This window comes from Euphorbia lathyris, chromosome 3 (genome assembly GCF_963576675.1).
Source record: "Euphorbia lathyris chromosome 3, ddEupLath1.1, whole genome shotgun sequence".
In the NCBI taxonomy this organism is placed as follows: domain Eukaryota; kingdom Viridiplantae; phylum Streptophyta; class Magnoliopsida; order Malpighiales; family Euphorbiaceae; genus Euphorbia; species Euphorbia lathyris.
This window is the reverse complement of record NC_088912.1, coordinates 80,489,547-80,515,195: the sequence shown is the minus strand read 5'-3', so window position 1 is coordinate 80,515,195 and position 25,649 is coordinate 80,489,547. Positions and strand designations below refer to the sequence as shown.

Sequence of the window (25,649 nt, the reverse complement as noted above, 5' to 3'; positions counted from 1 at the left end):
TAAATCATACATACATGCATACATTTCACTATGTAGATACTCATTTTTGTCCGGGACATTTTTATGCTTTAATTGACAATATTTGAAATTTCAACAAGTTTATGGATTATATCAGAAATACAACATTGCGTTCTCAGGTACGATTTACCCGAGAAATGAGGCATTTGTATACCAATTGGTTATATCTAAATATAATTACCAAGTCACATTCAAGATATAATTCTTTGGAACAAATGTGTCTCAAATCTTGCTATAAAATATATATGAGATTTAATGTGTTGTTTTCTAAATATAATTTTGAATTTGTTATATTTTAAAATTATGATTGTTAGTTAAATTCAATTTTTGTTTAATGGTTAAGTTAACTCATTCATTTTATAATTATGTTCAAGAAATGGATATAGTTTTAGTTATGATTTTTTTTTGTAAGAGATTGTCTATTAAAGATCATATTTAGAGCATAATTTATTCTTAGAACCACTTAATGATGAATGGATTAATATTCAAAAATAAATTCTAACTATCAAGAAATAATAAAATAGAGTGCTTGTGTGAAGAATAAAATTTGTATTCACAAAACTAATTGATTTACATCCTTTGCTGTTTCAGGAAAAAATATTTCCTCTCAAAATTCCTAAATCAAGCTTCAACCAAAGGAAATAATTCAAACTTCAGCTTCAACTTTCCAGGGCAAAATTCAAGGATTGGCAGCATTATTGGTCCTCAACCCAAGAGGAAAATCCACTCTTCAAGACTAAAGAGACAAAACCTGAAAATTAAAGACAAAACCATGCAGAAAATCCCAATTTCAAGAAAGAAGAGACAAAAGTTTATTGAAAAGGAGCCAACACTTCAATGGCCATACTCAAGTCAAGTTTGACTTATAAATAGAGCTTCTTTTGCTCATCAGATGGAGGCCGAAAATTAGCAAGGAAAAAAGGTCAACAACATTAGAGCAAAAAAAACAGCAAGAGAAAAAGCCCAATTTTGAGAAAGAGAGTTTTGAGCCAAAGTTCAGGGGGGTGCTTTTTGTAATAGGTTCTTTTTCTTTCTAGAGGAAGAAAGTTCTTTATTCTCCACAAATTCAATACAATCAAATTCTCCTTATTTTGATCTCAAAAGCTTTGAGATAAGGTTTTTATTTCTAGTTTATAAAAATAGTGATTAAAAGCATTCACATTGCTTTTAAAATGATCTAATTTTTTGTAAACTAAAAATAAAAATCCATTAGTTCCTAGCTCATCTAAATGCTTTTTAGATACTGCAATTTAAATATGTGCTACTAGTTATTCACTAATCTTACTAACATTAAACACATATTATTTGCTTATTATTCCATTTGAGATTTCTGCTACTGATCCCTTTTTTTCAATCTGTACTAACCATTTATTAACTCTACTAACTTCGAATGCATGTTCATTTAGTTTCCTTTGAATATCTGTTATTAATAATTCATCATCCTGTTAACATTAACTTTATATATTCGAATAATAACCTATGAGGGCGAGCCTTGGCGCAACGGTAAAACGTTGTTGCCGTGTGACCTGAGGTCACGGGTTCGAGTCTTAGGAGCGGCCTCTTGTCAATTAAATTGGCAAGGGAAGGCTTGCCCCCAATACACCCTTGTGGTGGGACCCCTCCCCGGATCAGCGGGGACGCGTAATGCGACCGGGCCGCCCTTTTTTTTTTTTATTCGAATAATAACCTATCATGCATGCTAATTTTTTGTATTCTTTTGATGTTTACAGTCAACTCAAATCCGCTGTTTTCGAAAATAACCATTTGTACAGATTACACAAATTATCAACTAATCTAACCAAATATCTAACAAATTAACCTGTTTTATTTCATCTCCAGTTTCGCCCCTAAAGGATCCAGTTCACCAAAAATGTAAAAAACCCAGAACCCATAGTTTGCCTTCTATCTCAGCGCCCTCAAAATCAAAACAAACAAAACTTCATCCCATATCAATTCATAGATCCACGGCAAAAAGGAAAACTAAAAAAAACGAAAAAGACTAAATAGAAATAAACAGGTCTTACCTCAACGCAGGTCGGAGCGGCTACGGCCGATGATGCCAGGACAGACGAACGGCGGCGAAGGAGCCGTGACGGTGAAGACAAACACCATGGAGGAGCAGGCGGCTGGCCGGATGGCTGCTGCTCTTTGCTTTTATAGGAGAAAATCTGAAGAGAATGAGAAAAGAATAACCAAAGAAAAATGAGTAAAACGGCAGAAATCAAAGAAAAGGGAATGTAGAACCGAAGAAAGAGAGAACTCACTGTAGACCCACCGCGTTTGATGAGAATCAGGCCGCCAATCGGAGGAGAATCACCGCAAACGAGTAGACGAGATCGGTAGATGAGTCACGACGGCAGACGGACGAAAAACAGCTGGCGAACGGAGGAGCTACGGCCGTCGACGGTGACAGGAGGCCCGACCATGGCTGCGTTTCTGAAGGAGAAGAAGAGGAGGAGAAGATGAGTGCGGCTGCATATGATATGTGCAAACGAACCCTAAAATCCAAATTTAAGACTCTACAATAATCCCAATCTTATGGATATATACCCCATATCACTTAAATAAATCTTGTATCTGCTTATAAATTAAAATGGGCTTTGGTTTCTTTTCAAAAAATAGGTTTTGTTTTTTTATTAAGTTTTAGTTTAATCTAATCTACTTTATATTGTCATCCGTTATTCATGTTAAGATTAATAGATCCCTAATCTAATTTTTCTTTTATAATGATAAAAAAATCCTTATTCAATTAATATAACAATTTATGATTTAATCTCATTTATTGTATTTAGATTGTTGTATAGCAATTATAATACGATAAGTCTATTTCGATTACTGAATAGTGATTCGGATAAGTAAACGATAAACAATTGATAAATCATGTATTATTATATTTTCTTTAAATATGTACACTTTTTTTAAACTATATCTAATCAATAAATAAAAATAATTTACGGGTCCCTCTATTAAGTTTAATCGTTGGATAACGATTCTATTACGGTCGTATGACCACAACCTTACGAGCATCATCAAGGGCTTGAATATATACAATTAATGACCCTTCAAAGCAATAGTGAACACCAACACATAGAGCAAGCACGTGGAAGTACAACAGTACCGATTTATCGGGCGGGGTAGGGTGAGATTACGTCTCTTCCCTACACGTAACCGGAAACCGAGCTTAGAATCACCGCAGACCATTACCTTATCCGAGCTTACCCGAATGGGTCGATTCGGAATCAAATCGGTGTCCAATCAGACCGTCCAACTGATTGGTGGCGACTCAAAAACCCATTGGATTTGTCTCCCTAAAGGGACTGTCCATCACCATTAATAAACCAGTAGAGCGAGAGCTACATCGAAAATATAAACAGTTCGCGATCCGCGGGCACGGGCGCGACACACTACACTAAAGCACAGTAATGATACATACCAGGTGATCGGTGCAGCGCAAGCTGAGGCGGTCTCGGAAATAACCAGATAGCCCCACGTAATCCGTACAAGTCTCTCTCGTGGTCAGAGAAGCGTCCGAGGGATCAAACGGGACCCTCGAGGAGAAGACAGGAGGGACCGCCTCAAATCCCGCGTAAGGTGCCCCGGACTCGTCATAGCAGATCGTAGCATAATCTCTCCCATAGTCTGGAATAGGCACGCCTAGGGAAGACCTCTCCGGTCGAGCTGCACTGGAGGACTCGCCGACAAAATAGGGCTGTTCGCACACCGGTGTCTGAGCCCGAGTGCCATCGAAAAAATCTGATAGGTGGGCACTCCGCCAGGATCCCTCCTGCAAAAAAGGCAAAAAAAAAAACACACAGTAAAACCTCCGAGCATATCATGAATAAAATGAAAAGAGGGCGGAATCACTTACCGAAACCTCCGCCTGACCAAAGACGGCCTCGACCGCCTCTCTCGAAAACACGTCCGCTACCGGATCTACCTCCATCGCTGCCGTCGGGGCATCCCTCGCGCTCAGTAAAGTAGACAAATAAGGCTCGCGGCCCCCGGCGTGAACCCAGACTACTCTACCGACAAAATGACGGGTCAGATCTCGACGAATGGTCGATAGGGGCAGAGTCCGCACAGCAAACATGGAAACGGGAATCTCCCCCGGCGTCCAGTGAACATCACTCACTCCGGTGATGCCTCGATCTCCCAAATACCACGCCCGCACACAAGGGCCGGTGAGCACGCACTGCTGCTCCTGGATCATCGATGTGTATGCATACTCGGGACCGAAGTCAAGGTCGTCCCACCTGAACTTAATCTAAAAAAATATGCACAAAGAAAAGGGTCAGAAAGACTCAAGCCAAAGTCTAGCGAGACTAAGCGAAATCTACCTGTGTGAGGACTAATGAGTCAATCCGATCTAGGAGCCATAGCACTGTCCGCCTCCTCTCAGCGCTCAGATCAAAATCTCTCCATCGAACCATAAAAGGCAGCCTCTGTGCTCTCAATCGAGGTCGAGATCGACTGGGAAGGATGCGTCTCTCGTACGCCCACACCTGCGGTATAAACAAGGACTAGGAGTGTGAGAAAGGAAAAAAAAAAAACAAAGACGGGCGAATCAAGAAGGCGTCACGTACCAGCAGAGCAAAGGTGTAACCACCGAAATCCTTGCGCTTCCGGCTAGTCAGGTCCAGAAAATTGTAGAGAAAAGCTAAGCCTGCCCCCGCCCAATCGTAGGAAGCTGCGGCATCTAAATCACTAAGGGCCTGGATGAGACCCGCATGTACCTTTCCGCCCTTCGTGTGGAAAATTGTCTCACTCAGAGTATATACAAGGAAGCTACGAATCGCCAGATCAGTAGCATCAGTCTCACAGAAGTCCCGTCTACTCAAGAGGCTAGCAGTCGAAATAAACTTCGCCGGGGTAGATTTGGCGCATAGGGGAACTCCTGGTCCTATCAAGGCGGTAAGCCTAGCAGGGTCGACCCGCGGTCGCATCATGCCATAATGGAAAGGGACGGAGGTGTTGCTCCCTCGTAATCCGGTCAATAATGAGAAATCTCGGGGCGAGATGGTCATCTCCCCGAAGGAAAGGTGGAAGGTGTGGGTCGAGTCAACCCACCGCTCACACAAGGCCCGTAGGCCAAAGGGATCGCACACCCCGTTGGTGCAGGGTAGCGCTGTAATGAAGGGTCCGAAGCCTAACTCCTGCACGCGGGCTCTCGCCGCGGCGCTTAGCCTATCATACCATGAAAGAACCTCGGCAGTGGTCCCGGAAATCTCGATGAGCTAAAGAGGAACAAGATAAAAAATTTTATTACAACTCCTAAGGCAAGCGAGTGATAAGAACGCGTTAAGACTATGTATTCTTTCATTTTCTAACCTAGAGACATCCGGTCAGTTAGGACCAATTTTCTGTAAAAATCTCTCATGTAGGGTCCTTCACGTAAGGTTGAGTCAATTCTTTGATCCACCCTCGTCTGCGGTGACGAGGAGCGTAGATTAGGTTTTACTATTCACGTACGTTAACGGGCATTAGGTAAGTTTTTACTATTCACGACGTTTTCACTATTCACGTGCATTAGCTAAGTTTTTACTATTCACGTGCACTATTCACGTGCATTAGCTAAGTTTTTACTATTCACGTTGTCTATTCACGTCTACTATTCACGTGCATTAGCTAAGTTTTTACTATTCACATTGTCACTATTCACGTTTATTAGCTAAGTTTTTACTATTCACGTGCACTATTCACGTTTTTACTATTCACATCGTTTTTACGGTTAACATGCATAAATTCGTAGTGTACTATTCACATGCATATAGCGCGCATTCTTACAAAAACAAACAGGTGTTATGTGTAAATAAAGGAATTCACGTTTTCTAGCTAAAGTCCTCTAAGGCGGTCTAAGAGTTAGCATGCAAAGCATGTTCGTACAGGAGTGCTAAAGCCTAGAGTTCAAATCAAATAAAAGTGAGAAACCACTTACCTCGTTGCAGCGTGTCCTGCTCAAGTGTGTCGTAGGGTCGTGGAAGATATCCACTCTATCCAGGTTTACATAAACCTCGTCCATGCCTCTGGTGCCATCCCATTCGTCTAAATCCATCCCGAGAATAATCCAAATTGAAGTCTAGTGAGAGAAAGAGGAGAGAGAAGGTGTGGGGTTGAAATGAAACCCCACCACCTTATATAGGAAAAGGGAATGACATTCCCGTAAATAGTGAAAAAAGTACGATTTGACATAAAGGTAAAAAGTAAATAATTAATTACCAGGTGCACAGACCTCCGATTTGCAGTCCGTTTCAGCCTGCATTTCTCCCAGACAGTGACTAACATTGTCAAAACATCAATTCCAGACAACAGCTAATTTTTACAGAACAGTGACACCAGTCAAAATACAGACGACAGTCAACAGAAAAACAATCAGTAGTCTATTTCATTTCGGACTAAGACGTGTGCCCATCGAATCGTCGAGATGATAGCTCCAGTGAGAAAATACAGACAGCAGTGTGATAAGAAAATCCAAAAACAGCCCCCGCTTTTTAGCCATTTGACTCTCGATCGCAGACCGAAGTTTCTTTTTAGCCATTTGACTCACGGTCGCAGACCGGAGTTGCTTTTGAGCCATTTGACTCTCGGTCGCAGACCGAAGTTGCTTTTTAGCCATTTGACTCACGGTCGCAGACCGGAGTTGCTTTTTAGCCATTTGACTCTCGGTCGCAGACCGAAGTTGCTTTTGAGCCATTTGACTCTTGGTCGCAGACCGGAGTTGCTTTTTAGCCATCTTCACCACAGTCGCAAATCAGGGTAGCTATTTAGCCATTATCCCCGTGATCTTGAAATAGGGTAGCTGTTTAGCCATTATCCCCGCAATCTTGAAATAGGGTAGCTGTTTAGCCATTATCCCCGCAATCTTGAAATAGGGTAGCTGTTTAGCCATTATCCCGCAATCTTGAAATGGGGTAGCTGTTTAGCCATTATCCCCGCAATCTTGAAATAGGGTAGCTGTTTAGCCATTATCCCCGCAATCTTGAAATGGGGTAGCTGTTTAGCCATTATCCCCGCAATCTTGAAATGGGGTAGCTGTTTAGCCATTATCCCCGCAATCTTGAAATAGGGTAGCTGTTTAGCCATTATCCCCGCAATCTTGAAATGGGGTAGCTGTTTAGCCATTATTCCCGCAATCTTGAAATGGGGTAGCTGTTTAGCCATTATCCCCGCAATCTTGAAATGGGGTAGCTGTTTAGCCATTATCCCCGCAATCTTGAAATGGGGTAGCTGTTTAGCCATTATCCCCGCAATCTTGAAATAGGGTAGCTGTTTAGCCATTATGCCCGCAATCTTGAAATAGGGTAGCTGTTTAGCCATTATCCCCGCAGTCACAAATAGGGTAGCTATTTAGCCATTATCCCCGCAATCTTGAAATAGGGTAGCTGTTTAGCCATTATCCCCGCAGTCGTGAATTAGGGTGCAGCCCGAAGCAGAGTCTGAAAAGGTCAGAGAACAACGCCGGAGCACGCAGCGCAAAGGTCAGGTATGTTCCCTCATACTCGTTACGTGTCTTTTACTTTTATATGTTTTACATTGCATGTGTACGTTAGCAAAAAACGTTTTCGAAACACACACATCACTGTCAAAATAGAAAAGTAGGGGCAACTGTAGACACCGAGTCGGAGGACCTGTGACGAAAACCTGAAAACAAGACGGTCGAAGCGATTGATTTCGGAAGTTTTGAAAAATATATAAAGAATAATAAGCGGAGGAAAATTAACGGCACGGCGCGGGCACGCAACGGCATCCCGCACGCGGACGACGATGGTCGAACGCCCGCTTGACGGCTCGAGACGTGCGCGCGGCGTCTGTCGGACGCACCGCGAGTGGCACGCTCTCGACGTCCGAGCAATGCCTGGGACCGCTGGCGGTGCGTGCCCTCGTGGGCCGTTGAGCGCACGTGCCAGGCAGCGTGAGGCGCGCGTTCGGCGGCCGCGACGTGCGAGCTTCTGGCTGCGCAGAACGCGCGCTCGGCGGCCATGGAGTGCACGCGTCCGACGGCGCGGGGCACGCCCCGAGGGTCACCGGGCGGACACCCAACCACGTCGGGCGAACGCCCAACGCGTCGGACGGACGCCCGACGAGGATTGGGCGCGGGCGCCCAACCTCGCGTTGGGCGATCGCCCAACCACAATGGGCGACGCCCAATTTTTTTTGGGCGTCGCTCATTGTTTCGGGATCCGTTTCCCTATATAAGGGCACGGATCCCAAGGTGAAAAGGGGGCCTTTTTTTGGAGAGGAAAACTTTCTCACTCTAAACATTTTTAGAGAGAGAGAGAGGATTTTTTTTTGAGAAAAATATTTTTTTTTCTCAAAAATTCCAAATTTCCTAAGTTCAATTTTTACTAAATTTTTATTAAAATCGGGAGCTCGCGGTTCGTGGAATCAATCGGCTTCGACTGTCAGATACCGAATCAAAGGTATTATCCGAGGACTAGACTCTTTATTTTATTTAATTTATTTCTCTCCTTCTATTTTTTTTTATGCTATAGTTTTTATTCCTTTAGTCATTTATTTATTTTGTCACGTTTTATTTAGTTAGCGTATTTATTTAATTTTCGTTTCGTGTTAAATAAAATTCGGTTTTGTTTTAAAATAAAAACCTCGTTTTGGATATCCCCATACGAACCGTGATCCGATAAAAAGGTAGTTCGGGTATCGAAAATATTGTAATTATAAGTTTTTGATTTAAAAGAGGTTTCCAAATAAGGTTTTAAAATAAAAACATCGTTTTAGGAACTTCCGTTTTCTACTATGATTCATCTTTGGTAGTTCGGAAGTCCAAAACGATTGAATTAGATTTAATTTAATGCTTTTGAATAAATCTGGAAAATGTTGGAGTGCTGCTGTAATTTGCCATTTCTGTCACTAAAGGTTGTTTACCGACGGATTTTCCATCGGTAAATCTGCCAAAATGTAAAAAATGTCATTTCGGTCCCTTTTTCTTAACTTTTAGACTTTTAATCCTTAGTATATATATATATAATTACGTAACATATTCTTTTCAAATTATTAAAGAATTTTAGTATATATATTTATTTTAGAATATTGGTATATCATTTTTATTTTATTTTACAATATAAGTATAAATATATATATACGTATTTCCTTTTTATTAACTTAGGCTATGTTTAAATATTAGTTATTTGATATTTTGAGAAACAATGGATGGATATTAGTATATGTCATTTTTGGTATTTAAACTATATTAATTATGTATATATATGTATAGTTTTAGGAACATTTGGGTTATTTCGTTAATTATTGAAGGAAGTTATTTTTGGGTAAATATTATTTTCTTATCCATAAGATTTACTTATTGTTTTAGCATTTTTAAAGTATAAATGTATTTTATCTAGCATTTTCATATATGTATTATATAGTTTCCTTTTATTAACTCTTATTTTCTTATCTTCTCCTTTTTGATTTAAAGGTATATATATATATATATGTGTCTAAACTATTTTCTTTATTCTTTTGGCCCATTCATGGGTCCATGTTCCAAGAAGGCTTTATTTGAGTGTGAATATTAGTTTAAATAAGTTTATTGTTGTAAGTATAACAATTAGAGAGTCCATTAAATAAGTGGGGAAAATAAATCACGAAAAGAGAGTTTTCAATTAAATTATTTAAGCTAATGAGCTTTCTTAGATTTCTAATGTAGATAAATAGAGTCATTTTTGTTGATATTTTAAATCGTCTTCAAAACACCACGCTTTAAAACCTTAGTCCGTTCCAACGACGGATTAAGCGAACATTGTAATTAAAATCGTTTTCGTTGTAAATAAGGAGTTTTGAATCGTTTTCTTAAAGAATTTGTACAAAGTAAAATTGACTTGTATGTTTAACCATGTTTTCTCATTAAAAGGTTTTCATCTCAAACGTTTTCAAATACTCGAGTCGTTCCAACGGCGATTCGGGTAAACTTCATCAAACGGGGTTTTAAAACGCACCTAAATCGTTCCAACGATGATTAAGGTGCGAACCATGTAAATAAATCCGTTTTGGGGAAGTAAGTTAGTGTAGAATAGACACACAACATAACCTTTAAATACGGTTGTAAATAAATCACTTCTTTCTCCCCCCTCTCTGTGTATGTATAAACATAAATGGGTGATTCTTTACTGATATGACTTTTCAATATCATATGCTCAAAACGGTTTCCAAAAAGAGAAAGAAAAGGGTTTCAAATGAATTTTAAACTTAAAAAAGTATACGATTAGTCCGTTATCGCCTAACATGCTGAGTAGGAGGCCGGTGGTTCATAACCGGGCGATGTCGGGGTGCCTAGTAGCCTTTCTCCGAAAGGAGCTAGCCTTCTCGGCTCGTACCTAAGTTTCCCGAACCCACACCGGTCTCCCGCAAGGGATCGGTGTTCATTTTCCCATTCGTGGGTGGCGACTCTTCCATATCTCCGAGCTCCGGTCCTGCCAAGCAGCTTGATTCCACGATTGGTTGCTTTCGGTGCCAATCACCGCTTACGTCGCCATGAGGTTGTCCACCCCCCGGTCTGCCCGGGAGATTAGGCCGCGGCACCTCGTCTAATAGCGGCTCCTAACCATATCATGCAAGCCTGTAGACTCCCTGAGCCGGTCCTCAATGAGCTTGACAAGATTAACCGGCGTTTCCTTTGGGGAGAGTCTGGAGAAGGGAAAAAGATTCACCTGGTCCCTTAGAAGGAGGTCTGCCAGCCGAAAAGCAGGGGGTCTTGGCATCAGACAAGCTAAGGACAACAATAAAGTCCTTTTAATGAAGCTTCTCTGGAAAATGTGGCAATGCCCTGCCTCTCTTTGGGTTCGTCTTCTCTGTGGCAAGTATCGGAAAGACAAAATCTTTGGTGGCCCTAAGGAGAGAGTTGTCAGTTGTTCTTTCCTCTGGAAAGGGCTTAGCTCTGTGTTTGCTGAGTTCTGCTCGGGGGTTGGCCTGGAGGTGGGTAATGGTAAGTCCATCAGTTTCTGGTATGATACATGGATTGGTGACAAACCGCTTATAGAAGTGTGTAGCTCCCCCCCGCCTAGTAATATCCGTAACTGGAGAGTTGCCGATGTGGTGGACTCGGAGGGAGACTGGATCTGGTCGAAGTTTGATACCTTCTTTAGCCTGGAGACCCTCCTTAGAATTAGAGGAGTTAAGATTAGCAATCATGAGGAAGACAAGGACAGGCATTGCTGGGCCCTGACTAACAACGACGCTTATTCTTGCAAGTCAGCCTTTGAAGCTTTTACCCCTAACAAGGCCGATCCTCTCTCGGATACTTGGAAATCCATTTGGGCTCTTAAAATCCCTTACCGTATTAGGAGTTTCCTGTGGCTGGGAGTCAAGAACAGGTTGCTTACTAACTCGGATAGACACAGACGGCACTTGGCGGATTCAGGAGCTTGCAGTAGATGCAGAGGTCATGATGAAACTTTGTGCCATGCTCTGAGGGATTGCCCTAAGAGTAAAGAGGTTTGGAAGATGATTCTCCCTCACCACATTCTTCCTTCCTTCATGGCCCACTCTGAGAATGACTGGTTCTTTGATGGTGCTAGTGGGAAATTAATGGCTAACATAGAGCATGGTGACATTTTCTTTGCTATCATCTGTCACCAAATTTGGAAGTGGAGGAACGAGGAGATTTTTGCTGATAAAACTGTCCTTATTCCTGACTTACTTGATTTCTTCTCGAAAAAACTCTCTATTATTACTGAGAGCTTCAAAGGGGATCCCCTTGTTAGGTCTATCCAGAAAAGAGAGGTCCACCTCGTTGGTTGGAGCAAGCCAAGAGAAGGGGTAGTGAAGCTGAATACGGATGGCTCCTGCATTAGCAATGGCAAGATAGCTGCCGGAGGAGTTCTTCGTGATGCGGGTGGCGCCTGGCTGGTTGGGTTTACCCAGAACCTGGGGATGGGTTCCTCCTTTTCAGCGGAACTTTGGGATATTCTCTCGGGTATCAAGCTTGTCATTAACCTGAGTGTTAAAAGGTTATCTGTGGAATCTGATAACATAGAGGCAATCAACAGGATTTCTGATAACCAGGCTATTTGTCTTAACAGCTAAAATCTTATCAAAGCTATTTTATGGCTTCGCCCTTCCTTTGAGTTCTTAAAGTTCAGCCACATTTACAGGGAACAGAACCGGGTTGTGGATCGCTTGGCGGCAGCTGGGCATGAGGGGATGTTAGGTGTTTCTACCCTTTCTGACCCTCTCATCTTTATTTCGTCTCTTCTTTTAGAGGATAGGATTGGGGTTAGCCTTCTTAGGCTGATCCCGGGTTAGTTTTCTTTGTTTGTGTTTTCCTTTCCTGTTTCTACCAAAAAAAAAAAAAAAAAAGGAAGTTTTCAATAAAGTTTCATAAAAGTAAATTTTTATATTCATAAGAGTGATAAGTTGTCTAGTTTTAATTTAAATATATCAAAGGAGGAATTATAGAAATTTTTTTTTATCAAAGTAGGAGGATTTACATATGGTTATTTGAAGTTGCAGAATAGTTTTTTTTTTCATATACGGTTTGTAAGGTTTTTTTTTAATCAAAAGATAAATAAATATCCTATTTTAAAGGGATGTGTGGTTTCAATAATAGTTTTATAGCATTTGACATAATAAAAATTAGTTTTGCTGATATGAGTATTGTGTAATATTTTGTAGGATTGGTGAGGTCCATGTAAAGAACCCAATTTTAAATGGACTCTCAAGTGACCCAAACCCATAATTTATTGGGTTTTCATTAAGCAAACATAGAATCTGGAAGTTCAATGCCTAGCAGAACAAATTGAATTAAAAAGAAATTACATTAAAAATTAGATTTTTATTTTTATTTATAATTATTAAAATTCTTTTTATATATTCTGATTTTTTTTGGTAGAAAAGGAAAGGAAAAAACAGAACAAAACAGCTCAACTCGGGATCAGCGTAGGAAAACTGACCCCACCACATCCTCAAAAATCAAGGACGAAATGAAGACTGGAGGAGAAGAAAAGGTAGAAAGGCCCAACAAACCAGAGTGCCCTTCCAACGCAAGACGGTCCGCGACGCGGTTTTGCTCCCTATAAATATGAGAAAACTTAATAGACTCGAAGGAGGATCCAATCCTTTTAATGCCTTTAATAATATTCAAGCTATTCCGACAAACAGACTTGCCCTCAGAAATCATCTTAACTGCTTCTTGGTTATCAGACTCAACCAGAAGCTTCTTCACTCCAAGATCCTTAACCATCTTCAGGCCTGAAAGAATTCCCCAAAACTCGGCAGAAAAGGAAGAACCAATCCCCAAATTCTAAGAGAAGCCAGACACCCATCTGCCACCATCATCTCTAAGAACCCCTCCTGCGGCGATTCTCCCGTCCCTCAGACAAGATCCATCAGTATTAAGCTTAATCACACCTTCGTTCGGCCTACACCAGCCTAAAAGATTGACCTCATTCCTCTGCACCACCCTAGCTAAGGGGTTTTCACCAAAGCTATCAACCAAGGAACTAATCTTCTTAGAAAAGAACTCAAGGATATTTGGCATATAAACCACTCCACCTCCAAAGATCTCCTCATTCCGCCACCTCCAAATCCGATGGCACACCACCACAAAAAGAAGAACACCTTGATTCCCACGCAAGAGAATCCCCTTAATCCCATCCACAAACCAATCATATTCAGAGTGGGCTAAAAAAGAAGGGAGCACATCCCTAGGGAGGATTTTCCTCCAAACCTCTAAACTTTTCTCACAGTCTCTGAGGGCATGGCATAACGTCTCCTTAAACCATCTGCATCTGCCGCAGGCTCCAGAAACCACCAGGTGCCTCCTTTTCCGATCCGAATTAGTAAGCAACCTATTCTTGGCTCCAAGCCATAGGAAGCTCCTAATACGGTAAGGCACTTTTAAACCCCAAATCGTCTTCCAAACCCCTGGAGAAGAAGACTCACAGTCCTTGATTTTCAATCTTAAAATATCAAAATATCTTAATTTTATTTATATCTAACGGTGAATGAGCAAATTCTACATGCTCATTAAGGTGCATGTGATCAAGATTTTAGTCATTTATGAGAAAGAATAATTTTAAAAAACCACCAAATTTTGATATATAAATAAATTTATTTAACTGTAAGATATTTGTAAATAATTTATGAATTCTAATATGCTGTAATTTATCATGGACAATTATGAAAAAGTGGACCCACACGTGGGAGTCAGTATTATGATAAAGTGGACCCACACGTGGGAGTCAGCATCCTCAGCGAATTCGCTTGGAAAATTCTAGATTATAATAGTATATTTTATATTTGCATTTATGAGCAGTTGTAGAAAATATAAGGAAAACGACACTTCGTTTTGGAAGTGACAAGGGTTTTAGCTATCCTTGTGCATGGTCCCTTTTGGGCTGTTCAGCTAAATTCCATTTAATGTGACAAATCTTTCACTCTCATCCTTCCCTATTTAATTTCATTTCTTACTTCCCCAACCCCTGTTTGTTTTTAACCCATTTACAGTTTTACCAATCACTTTTACTGTGTTTATTCAACCCTTTCTTTTTCCAAATAATGAGTTTTAATTCAATTTTAGTATATAACATTGGCCTAATAACTCCTGAATTTATCCAAATGTTGTAACTATCTCCCACTCTTCCTAACTTTCAATTGTAACAATTTACCCTTTAAACTTGTCCAATTGTAAAATATAACCCCTCAAACTTGTCCAATTATAAAATATAACCTCAAATTGCTGACATGGACTGCAATTTAAGAAACACGTAAAATACAAAAACTGCAACGCTCGTGAATGTGATAATCAGATCTTTGGATAAAAAAATCACTATTTAAGTAACCAAATCCCCAATTTTTCAACTTATTCTTCAACATAACGGTAAATCAGAAATCCTCCATCCTTCTTCTTCTTCTTTTTGTTATTCCTATTCGTTTTTTAGTGATTTCTTGATTCAAAGTTTTGGGATATTATGGGGGTGCAAATATGTTTATGTGGAAAAATAGCTCCATTGATGATTTCATTGCGTGATACGAATCCGGAGAAACATTTTTACGCTTGCTTCAAGTACGGGGTAAAAAAAATCCTAATTTGGGTTTATGTTTTACGATTGGACAAATTTGAGAGGTAAGTTGCTACAATTGAAAATTGGGGGAGGAGGGAGAGGGGCAATTACAACATTTGGACAAGTTCAGGAGTTATTTATCTATTAGGCCTATAACATTTTCTTTTTGTTGGTAACAAAAAAGTTTAGGTATATCTATCCATTTCCAATATAAGGGTAAATTAAAGATTTTAATGAGGATTTAAAATAAAGGCTTTGTTTAGCAATTAGCTATTAGTGGTTCGCTGATTACATTAGCTGTTAGTTGATTATCTTTTCGGTTAACTGATTTGACTATCGGATTGTGTGAACTTGTTTGATAAAACTTAGCTGGTTGCTAATAAATAAGGACATGATAAAACATTTATTTAGAATTAAAGAGTATTAATTGGGGGTAAAAATGTCCAAAAAAAAATGGAGCAATAAGCTAAATAAAAAAGCTCTTAAAAATGAGTTTTTTCAAAATTAGATATTTGGATCCAATACGCTCTTTCAAATCTTTCTTCACCAAATATTACTATTAAAAGTTTGACTAGTCAAAATCTCTAAAGTATCTCAAACCTCTAATTTTACTCCAAAAAACTCTTTACCAAATAGAGCTAAAATTTATAAATTACCTATCAATAAAGACTAAATTTTAACTGAGTGCAAAATCAAAGCGTAAATAAACTCCGATGCGAGGATAGTACACATGCACAATTTTAATGTGTTTCCTTTATTATTGATTTGGACCTTTTTAAATAGTAACTCTCTTAACATGGCCGGTCACATTCAGTACATCTCAACCACTAGTTATATGATTTTTTTTAAAAAACTATTAATTACAAAAATTAATGGTTGAGATGATAAATAAATAAATGATTTTTAAATTTAACAATTAAATTTTAATTATTGATAAGATGACAACATTACCAACTTGAGAGAGTTTAAACTTGAGAGGATCCCACTCCTTTTATTATAACTAGTCGAAAACCCGTGCGATGCACGGGATATGAAACTTTTATATAATTTAGATAAATAAAATTTATATTATGTATATTTGAAATTAATATATATATATTAATGATAATTCAAATTAAATTAATTTTAAAAATAATTGACTACTTTTTTTTATAGAATTTTAATTAAAGATGAATGATTTATTTATTTTTACAAAATTCAATGATTTGTACTTTTTAGGAATTTTAATACATTTTCATATTCCAAATATTCTATGAAACAATAATAATAAAATAGCAGATTAATTAAGAAATATATTAGAATATAATAAAAAAACAAAAATTGAATTAAACTATAATTAAAATTAAATATTATATTTACGATACAAAAGAATTACAATATAGGTTAAACAAAAATTGAATTAAACTACAATTAAAATTAAATATTAAATCTACGATACAAAAGAATTACAATCTATGTTAAAATGGAAGCAACATCAATATATTATTCTATAAACTATTACCATCAATACTCTTCTAATGTTGCATATGAAGAAACTTTATCAATTCAATATGTTACATATAAAAAAATAAAATTCGTAAGAATTAGTCACAAATTCATCTTGATGATAATTATTTTGGTTGATGGAATTTCATGATCACCAAGTATTCGAATTCAATTATTCATTCTGCTACAATAACTCAATATATCTAATTGAATCAGTTTAAGATGATGATTTCTCCTATTTTCATCTCGAAAATATTTCATCAAGACATTCGATCAATTTGTTCTTCATTCTTTCACTATATAGAATATCAGCCATACTCGCAGATATCACTTATTTGACTTCATTAATATTTTCTAATAATTATATATTCTTGAATTTTGTAAGTAAGAAAAACAAATAAAAGAATTGAAAAAAAATGAAGGGACGAAAAAGATAATTAGGAGATAACCATCTTCCTCTCGTTTTTTTTTTAAATAAGAGAGAATGTCGAGACATAAGCGTATAAAGAGGAGAGTGAAAATATTTTTTGCCCATTAATTAAATATTTTATTTTTTCTTAATGAAGTATTAAGTCCATAAATTAATTTTAGTTAAATAGAATTAAATCGCAATTGTAACCACTCAGTACAAAAAAAAATGTTTTATAATTAATATGTGAAATTAATTATATTAATTAGAATCATTATGCTCAACATTTAAGAATTTGAAGAGATTCAAATAATAATATTTTCTTAATTAATATTTTTCAATAATTTGTCCTATGATCATATTTCATTTTCATCTGTTAAAAACTCTTGAAATACTAACAATTTTGTACGAATCATAATATAATAGTTAAAAATTATATAAGCCAATGTTGCAAAAGCAATTATCTCAATATCCATAATTAATGTACATTTTTAGGATTTTGAGCATCAAAATTTATTTTTATTTACATTGATTTTGAATTCGTATCTAGCATAATCCACATTCTTCAAGAATAAACATCTAATCAAGCGTATTAGACGCTTACAATCTCCTTGTCTAGAAAATTGGAAAAAAATAACTTCTTGATAATAATAATAATAATAATATAACATAATTTATATTGAAATAAACTTCATTGTAAGTATAATATTCCAATATCTCTTTAATTTTTTTTTTGGTAGAATCTTTAATATTTTATTTAATATGTCTCAAACTTCAATGAACAACTATCGTGTGAAACGTTATATCTATTTATACCAAAATGCATAAAAATAAAAAAAATACAATCCATATCAATTAGCTAAACTCAAACAAAAAAATGAGTGGATTTCAACATGTTTCGAATTAGAAAAATTAATCTAACTTCAATTAAAACTAAAAATTGAGTTCATAAAAAGCCGAAAATCATCGAATAATTACCTTGAGAAACATAAGAGTTTCTTGTAATTTTTGACACTTTTGTATTTTCCGATTTTAGTTGTTCATGCATCTTCTATTTCTGTCGGATTTCTTCAATTGAAGCTACCAGTTTGGAAAAAAAACACAAATAAAAAAGAAAACATGGATAAGATAGCGAGAGGTATAGAACCTGGGTAACAACAGAAATGAATCTGAAAGATGAAACTATAACAACTAATGTTTAATAAAAATAAAACAACAACATAATTGAGAACAAAATAACTACAACATATGAAAAAAATCGAATATTTACCTTCAGAAATATAATAATATCTATCGTGACCAATGAATATAATGGTGGAATACTATCTATCATGCTTTATATAGAAGTTTATTTGTGATTTTTGGATTTCCTTTACTTTGTGTTTTTTCATCTTCCCGTAACTCTTGCTTTCTTTTATTATTTTAATTAATAGGCTAGTAATTATTTAATATATTATAAATATAAATTTGTTATTTTTAATTAATTAAATATTTATTTTTTTACTTTATATTTTTTCATCTTCCCGTAACTCTTGCTTTCTTTTATTATTTTAATTAATAGGCTAGTAATTATTTAATATATTATAAATATAAATTTGTTATTTTTAATTAATTAAATATTTATTTTTAATTTGATTTTTTACTACGTTGACAACTCATCAAAAAGACCTCTAAAACACTTATTCCCATTTCTCTCTGCTTCCGTAATTATATATAGTATACATTGCTTTAAAATTGAGATTAGAAATTTAAATTTAATGTATTATGTATATATGAAACTAATTACATATAATAAATTTTATTAAAAAGTAAAAAGAAAAACTATATTCTATTCAATTATCTTTGATTTATTTGTTTAAAAAAATAAATTGTACTTAATTTTTGTAGAAAATAAATTAGTTCTTTTATTCTTAATGAAAAAATTTATAAAATAATAGATTTTTTTGTTAATTATTTGTTGAGTTAATATATTATTTGAAATTTGTTCAAAAACCTTATTTTCTGAACTTTTAAAGTGTGCCGATTGTCCCCTCAATTTGTTTAAAATATCTAAACAGTTTCATCAACTTGCTTAAAATATAGTCAATTAAACACTCGGTTGCAAATAAGTAAACTGCATGCCAAAGATGTGTTGCACGCGCGTTAATGTTATTACACAATTCATCGAATAAATTAAAACATATTGAATTACTTGCTCAATTGTAAAACCTCATATCTCTGATCTACCACATATCTCGATTTTTTTTTACTTTTTCAATGCATGTAAAACACACCTTTCACGTGCATGTTACTTTTTTTTTATAATAACATTTTAAGTAAGTTTAGAAAATTATCTGAATGTTTTAAGCAAATTGAGGGATATTGGGACATTTTAAAAGTTTAGAAGGGGAGTCAAATCTTTTGAATAAATTAAGATGATGTATTAAGCCTTATGTTTTTTTTAAGTTTAGCTTCATAGGACGTTGGGTAAAAAAGTATTTTAAATTATTATAATCTTAAAGCAAAATGTTTTTTTTTTTTTTATGTTTAATCAACCAAACTTGTTGTATTAATGATAGTTAGGATTCAACCGTGCAAGCTAAAGATAAAATAATTAATTTTATATATCAACTTCATTTATTTAGTTGGAATAAATTTATTCATATTTAAATCCTCGTGGCATGGGCTGATTCATAATCTCCGTACTGAAAGAAGTATCCAGTTCAATGGTTTCTGGTAATAATATTGACTCTAATCCTTCATCCTTCATGCTAAAGCTCCTCCTTGATAAGATTATATACATCCTTCATCTTCTTTTAGCTTTGGATCCGATCGGGGCTTTCTATGTTCAAGAGATTTAGATCTAGCCGGCCTATTGCGATTTGCTTCATAACGACGTATCAAAGACTCGACGAAATCATGACAAGTGCCTCGATGCCGTTTCGGGGATTTGGAGCTTTCAAGTAGAGGTACTTGCTTGGGAGGTATTGGTGAATGATAACACCTTCGGTATGTTCGACTAACATTTTTCTCTTCTTTGGACTGGTCCAGACTATGTGATGTCCTATAGAAAAAATTGTCGAGCCATGCTTGTCCACATGCCTATTCACCTCTATTTCCTCCTTGAGCTCAGACATCATTACTTCCATCCGCATTGCTTGCTCCGCTCTTAAAATATTCATACACTCTTGAATAGATCCTATATTATATATTAACTGATTTGTTATTCCATCCATGAATCGACGTTGTTCGTGATCTAAAGATCAAAAACTTGCATCGATTTTCTGATCTATAGTTGGCATGATATATAGAGCCTCCAATATATTGTCATCGACATCTACTAGGCAACGATTATGTGTAGGCGAAGTACCATGAATATCAAGATTTTACTAAAGGATTGGCTGAACCACAAAACTATTTAAGTGAGCCATTTGCACAAAGTAGGATCCATACTCACCGCACCAAATGATTTCTCTCAATTCATAATGCAAACTAAACTCGAAGCACCTGAACGGAATGGACAAACAGTCAGAGAGGGGTCGGAATTCGGTGTCCCTTATCTAATGCTTAAGTCAGTAAGATACTTAGAGAAAGTAGAGACTTGAAATTAAAGTGTTTGAGTATGTGATCACGTACCTTCTTGTGTCTGAGAAACGATTATTTATATATAATTGAAATGTACCTACACTTGAGTAACTTTTGCACGTGTAATTGATTAATTGGTTTATGTTCCGTGCGCCTATCCCTTTTTCCGTTTTTACGGCGTGACATCATGATAAGGAGCGTATCTTTGGAATCCACCACTGCCATTGATCCACGTGTACAGGTAGTTATGCTTTACGCACCAAGTTTCTTATTGGTACATGTGTCCAAACATTAATTCCGTATGATATCAGGTTTAAAAGAGATTCTTTCATGAATTTGATGGTCTAAAGCATCCTGATTTGAAAACCATGATGCCATAACAAGTTTATATCATCACGTGAATCTGAAACAAAGACGTGAAGTCTGTAAAACAAACCTACACATCAATTCGAGTTGACTTCATAAAATAATTTGTGTCACTCTTTTTGTTTCTTTATTTTCTGATAATTTATTAGACTACTCTACTCGGGTTGAGGTTCGTCGGACACTTTTTAAGTGAATCTTTTTCCAATTACTTTTTTAATGCATATAATAACACTCAAATTTAAGATATTTAAGCGAATTGAAGCACATAACCATCCAATCCAACCTTAACTACATTTTTTATTTATTTACTTTGAAAAGAGAATTTAGGACACATTTCCATTTATTTTAATATCTTGCACTCCATATACTACTCATTTTTTTTTTAAAGAAATGAAAGGGCTATGTTACATAGTAGATTGCCTCAAAGTAATTTCTTTTTTTTTTTTTTTTTTGAGAAATTACTTTGAAGATAGTGATGGAGAGTAGTCAATTGCATTTGCACCACCAGTGGCCGAAATTCCATCTGAAAAAAAGGGGCCTAATTGAACCTCAAAATCCTGATAGAGGAGTACAATTGTTGCAGAAACAGTATATTTGTTAACATGAAACTATTTTTGTGCAAAATATGTTACCACAAGTAGTAATTTAACATGAATAATTTGACAATTATGATCAACTGGACCTACACCTACGTGAGGGTCATTTTCATCACAGAAGCTTGGAGAAATTTATATTTATTATTTTTGGCCATTTCTAGAAAATGACCCTTCATTTTTGGAAAGTGGATAAGTGTTTCTCCACTGCCTATTGGTCCCTTTTTTAGTTGTTTACCTAAATGACATTTAATGTGACAAATCTTTCACTCTCATCCATCTCTATTTTTTTTAACCCTTTTACCAATCATTTACTGTGTTTATTTGATTTCTTTTCTTATTACTTTAAAGAGTTAAAAGGAGTTTTGATACAATTTCAAACTCATTAGCATATATATTCTTTTATTAGAAACATTATTGCTATTCTTATTGCTTCTAGAGTGTGCATGTAAGTGATATGATATCATGTAAATATATTAAAGATACATATGTTCTCATCTCAAATTAGTAAAGACGTACTTTTGGATCAAATTGTTTTAAGAATGGATGACTATAAGGACACATGGACTAATAAGATGTTGATGAGGGTATCAAGTCGATTGAAGGTATGGAAATAAGTGGAGGGAGAAGCCAGGTTAAAAGGGCAACACACTGAAACAAATAGAAGATCATTCATATGAAAAACAAAACTTACACGTCGTGTGGATCTAAAGAAGAGCTTTTGCTTCTTAATATGTAATCCACACATTGTGTGGCTATTCCCACACGACGTGTTGACTTTAAAAATACCACTAATTAGTTTCAGCACAAAGCCCATAAGACGTGTAGACTTTTTAAAAAGTTCATACAAGTCAACTCTTCCCCTTTCTCCACTTTCTCCTCATTATTACAAATCCCTCCCCCTATTTACGATTGAAAATTATCATCTGTTTCCCGATTCGAATCAGATGGTATCAGAGTCGATCGTTTCCTAACCTGAGACTTCTTCGAGCACTTGATTTTTTCACTATTTGAAGAACATACATGGAGTATTATGAAAGAAGAATCAATCGCTTCAAACAAGAGAGAGAGAGAGTGACGAACATATGCGTCTGGAAGAACGAAGTAGGAAATCCATGAAAAATTATTGATATGTATCGACAACATCGATAAGTGTTGCGGAAACGACTAGCAAATTGAAAGCTAAAGCATAAAACAAATAGAGAAAACACCGGAATTTAACGAGGTTCGGCCAATATTGCCTACGTCCCCGGACACTACTAAATATTATTGCAAATGAGCAATTACAATAGAGAAAGGAGGAGAAAACAACATAGCCTTAGAAATTAGAGGAGGCTTGTTGTGGGGTGCCTTAAGCCTAAAACCCAAGCCCAAATATATAGTGTTCCAAACTCCCCCCAAAAGTATAACTTTCCAATGTGGGACTTTGAACAACTAGTATACTCTATCCCTCTTTTTCCCTTTAGGCTAACATTATGACATTCTTAAAAGAGAGCCATTTTTTCTACAATCTCCACCTTGGCGATCTTCTAAGAAACATCAACCAAACTATCTCTCCATCATTTCCTATACTCAGTAGTGTCTTCAAATTTCAACTTCAAGTAGAGATAACATTAATCAAGTCCAAACAATGTTGAAACTTGATTGATGTTACCACCTTCGTTGCCATATCTGCGGGATTGTCAGCGGTCGGAATCTTTTGAAGTTGTATTTGACCCGCTTTAAAAATTTCCCTTACAAAATGATAACGAACATCGATATGCTTCGTCCTTGCATGATAGACTTGGTTCTTTGCTAAATAAATAGCACTTTGACTGTCACAATGCACTTTGACATGCTTCTGTCCGATTCCCAACTCTTTTAGCAACCCTTGAAGCTAAATTGCCTCCTTAACAGCTTCTGTAACTGCCATGTACTCTGCCTCTGTCGTAGACAAAGCAACTGTCGACTGTAAGGTAGACCTCCAACTAACTGGTGCCTTCACTATGGTAAACAAATAACCAGTAGTTGATCGCCGATTATCCAAATCACTGGCATAGTCTGAATCACAATATCCCACTATGCATTCGCCGACTTTCACATCCCGCTCAAACACCAAACCAACATCCACAGTATGTTGGATATACCGTAGAATCCATTTCACTGCTTGCCAATGTCCTTTGCCAGGATTATGCATATACCTACTCACAACTCCAACTGCTTGTGAAATGTTGGGCCTCGTACACACCATCGCATACATCAAGCTACCAACTGCATTCGCATATGGAACATTTGACATATGTTCTCGTTCTTCATCACTTTCTGGAGATAGAGTTGCACTAAGTTTGAAATGAGGAGCAAGTGGAGTACTGACTGATTTTGTCTTCTCGTCCATGCCAAAATGTCTTAGTACTTTCTTCAGATATTGCTTTTGAGTCAAACAAAGTCTCCCCAATTTCCTATTTCTGCTTATCTCCATACCGAGAATCTTCTTAGCCTCACCTAAATCTTTCATTTCGAATTCTTGATTCAGTTGAGCCTTCAATTTTTCTATCTCTCCTTTATTTTTTGACGCAATCAACATATCATCGACATAAAGGAGAAGATAAACAAATGATCCATCTTGTAGCTTGCGTAAATATACACAGTGATCATACTTGCTTCTAGTGTACTTCTGCCCCATCATGAACTTATCAAATCTCTTGTACCACTGCCTTGGAGATTGCTTCAATCCATACAATGATTTGCTCAACTTGCATACTAAGTTTTCCTTACCAGGAATCTTGTATCCCTCTAGCTGAGTCATATAGATTTCCTCCTCCAAGTCCCCATGTAAAAACGCAGTCTTTACATCCAATTGAACTAGTTCCAAATCAAACTGTGCTACCAAAGCCAACAATATTCTTATGGAGGTGTGTTTTACAACTGGAGAAAATACTTCATTATAATCAATTCCCTCCTTCTGAGCGTAGCCTTTAGCCACCAACCTTGCCTTGTAGCAAACACTGGACTTGTCAGGAAATCCCTCCTTTATTGCAAATACCCATTTGCATCCAATTGCCTTCTTTCCCTTTGGTAGACTTGCTAGCTTCTATGTCTGATTCTTTTCAAGGGACTGCATCTCCTCATCCATAGCATTTCTCCATCTTTCATCTTCTGAACTTTGTACAGCTTCAGAATAAGAGGTAGGAATTTCTTCAACTGAAGATGCACAAGCCACTGTATCATCATAGCGAGCAAGCTTTTTTCTATTTCTATGTGGCTTTCTCAATGCAATTGGCATCTCTTGTTGTGGCGGTTCTTGTGCTGGAACCTCACATTCTTCATTTGATCCTTCTACAGTACGACTATCGGATTCCGTTGCTGGATCAATTTTTCTACCTCCTTCAAACTCCACCTGTTTGGAAGTATCCTCCACCTGCTGTGGAGTACCATCTGCTTGCTTATCTTCTACCTTCTTCAATATGGTGGATTCATCAAAGGTAACATCCCTGCTAAAGATTATCTTCTTGGACTCACGACACCATAAGCGATATCCTTTGACTCTAGAGGAAATGCCCATAAATACCGCTTCTTTTGCTCTCGGATCCAACTTTGATTCCTTAACGTGGTAGTATGCGGTGGAACCAAACACATGTAAGGAATTATAATCTTTAGCTGGTTTTCCATGACACACCTCTAAAGGTGTCTTGCCGTTGATAGCAGATGATGGTAATCGATTAATGAGATGGCTAGCATATGTTACAGCCTCAGCCCAGAACTGTCTGCCCAAACCAGCATTGGACAACATACATCGAACTTTCTCCAGTAGAGTTCGATTCATCCGTTCTGCCACCCCATTCTGTTGTGGTGTATTTCTTATTGTGAAGTGTCGGACAATTCCTTCATCTTGACAAACTTTCATGAAAGGGTCAATTTTGTACTCTCCACCATTATCTGATCGGAGACATTTGATCTTCCTTCCTGTCTGAGTCTCCATCATCTTTTTCCACATGAGAAAAATTCCCAACACTTCATCCTTCGACTTCATAGTGTACACCCACACTCTTCTAGAGAAGTCGTCAACAAAGGTAACATAATAGGATTTACCCCCCAACGAAATTGTTTTGGAAGGTCCCCATACATCTGAGTGAACATAGTCCAAAATACCTTTGGTATTATGGATTGCAGTGCCAAACTTCACTCTCGTCTGCTTCCCTTTGACACAATGCTGACAAAGAT

The 25,649-nt window shown here is 36.8% G+C and overlaps 1 long non-coding RNA gene across 1 annotated transcript; it reads right to left on the bottom strand.

Annotated features, from left to right (window-relative positions):
- Nucleotides 1-529: 529 nt before the first annotated feature.
- Nucleotides 530-2,651, bottom strand: LOC136221723 (uncharacterized). The gene is made up of 3 exons (XR_010685281.1): nt 2,283-2,651; nt 2,043-2,186; nt 530-769 (listed from the first exon to the last, which is right to left on the bottom strand). It is a non-coding gene; the product is annotated as an uncharacterized lncRNA (long non-coding RNA).
- Between the last annotated feature and the right edge of the window lie 22,998 nt (nt 2,652-25,649).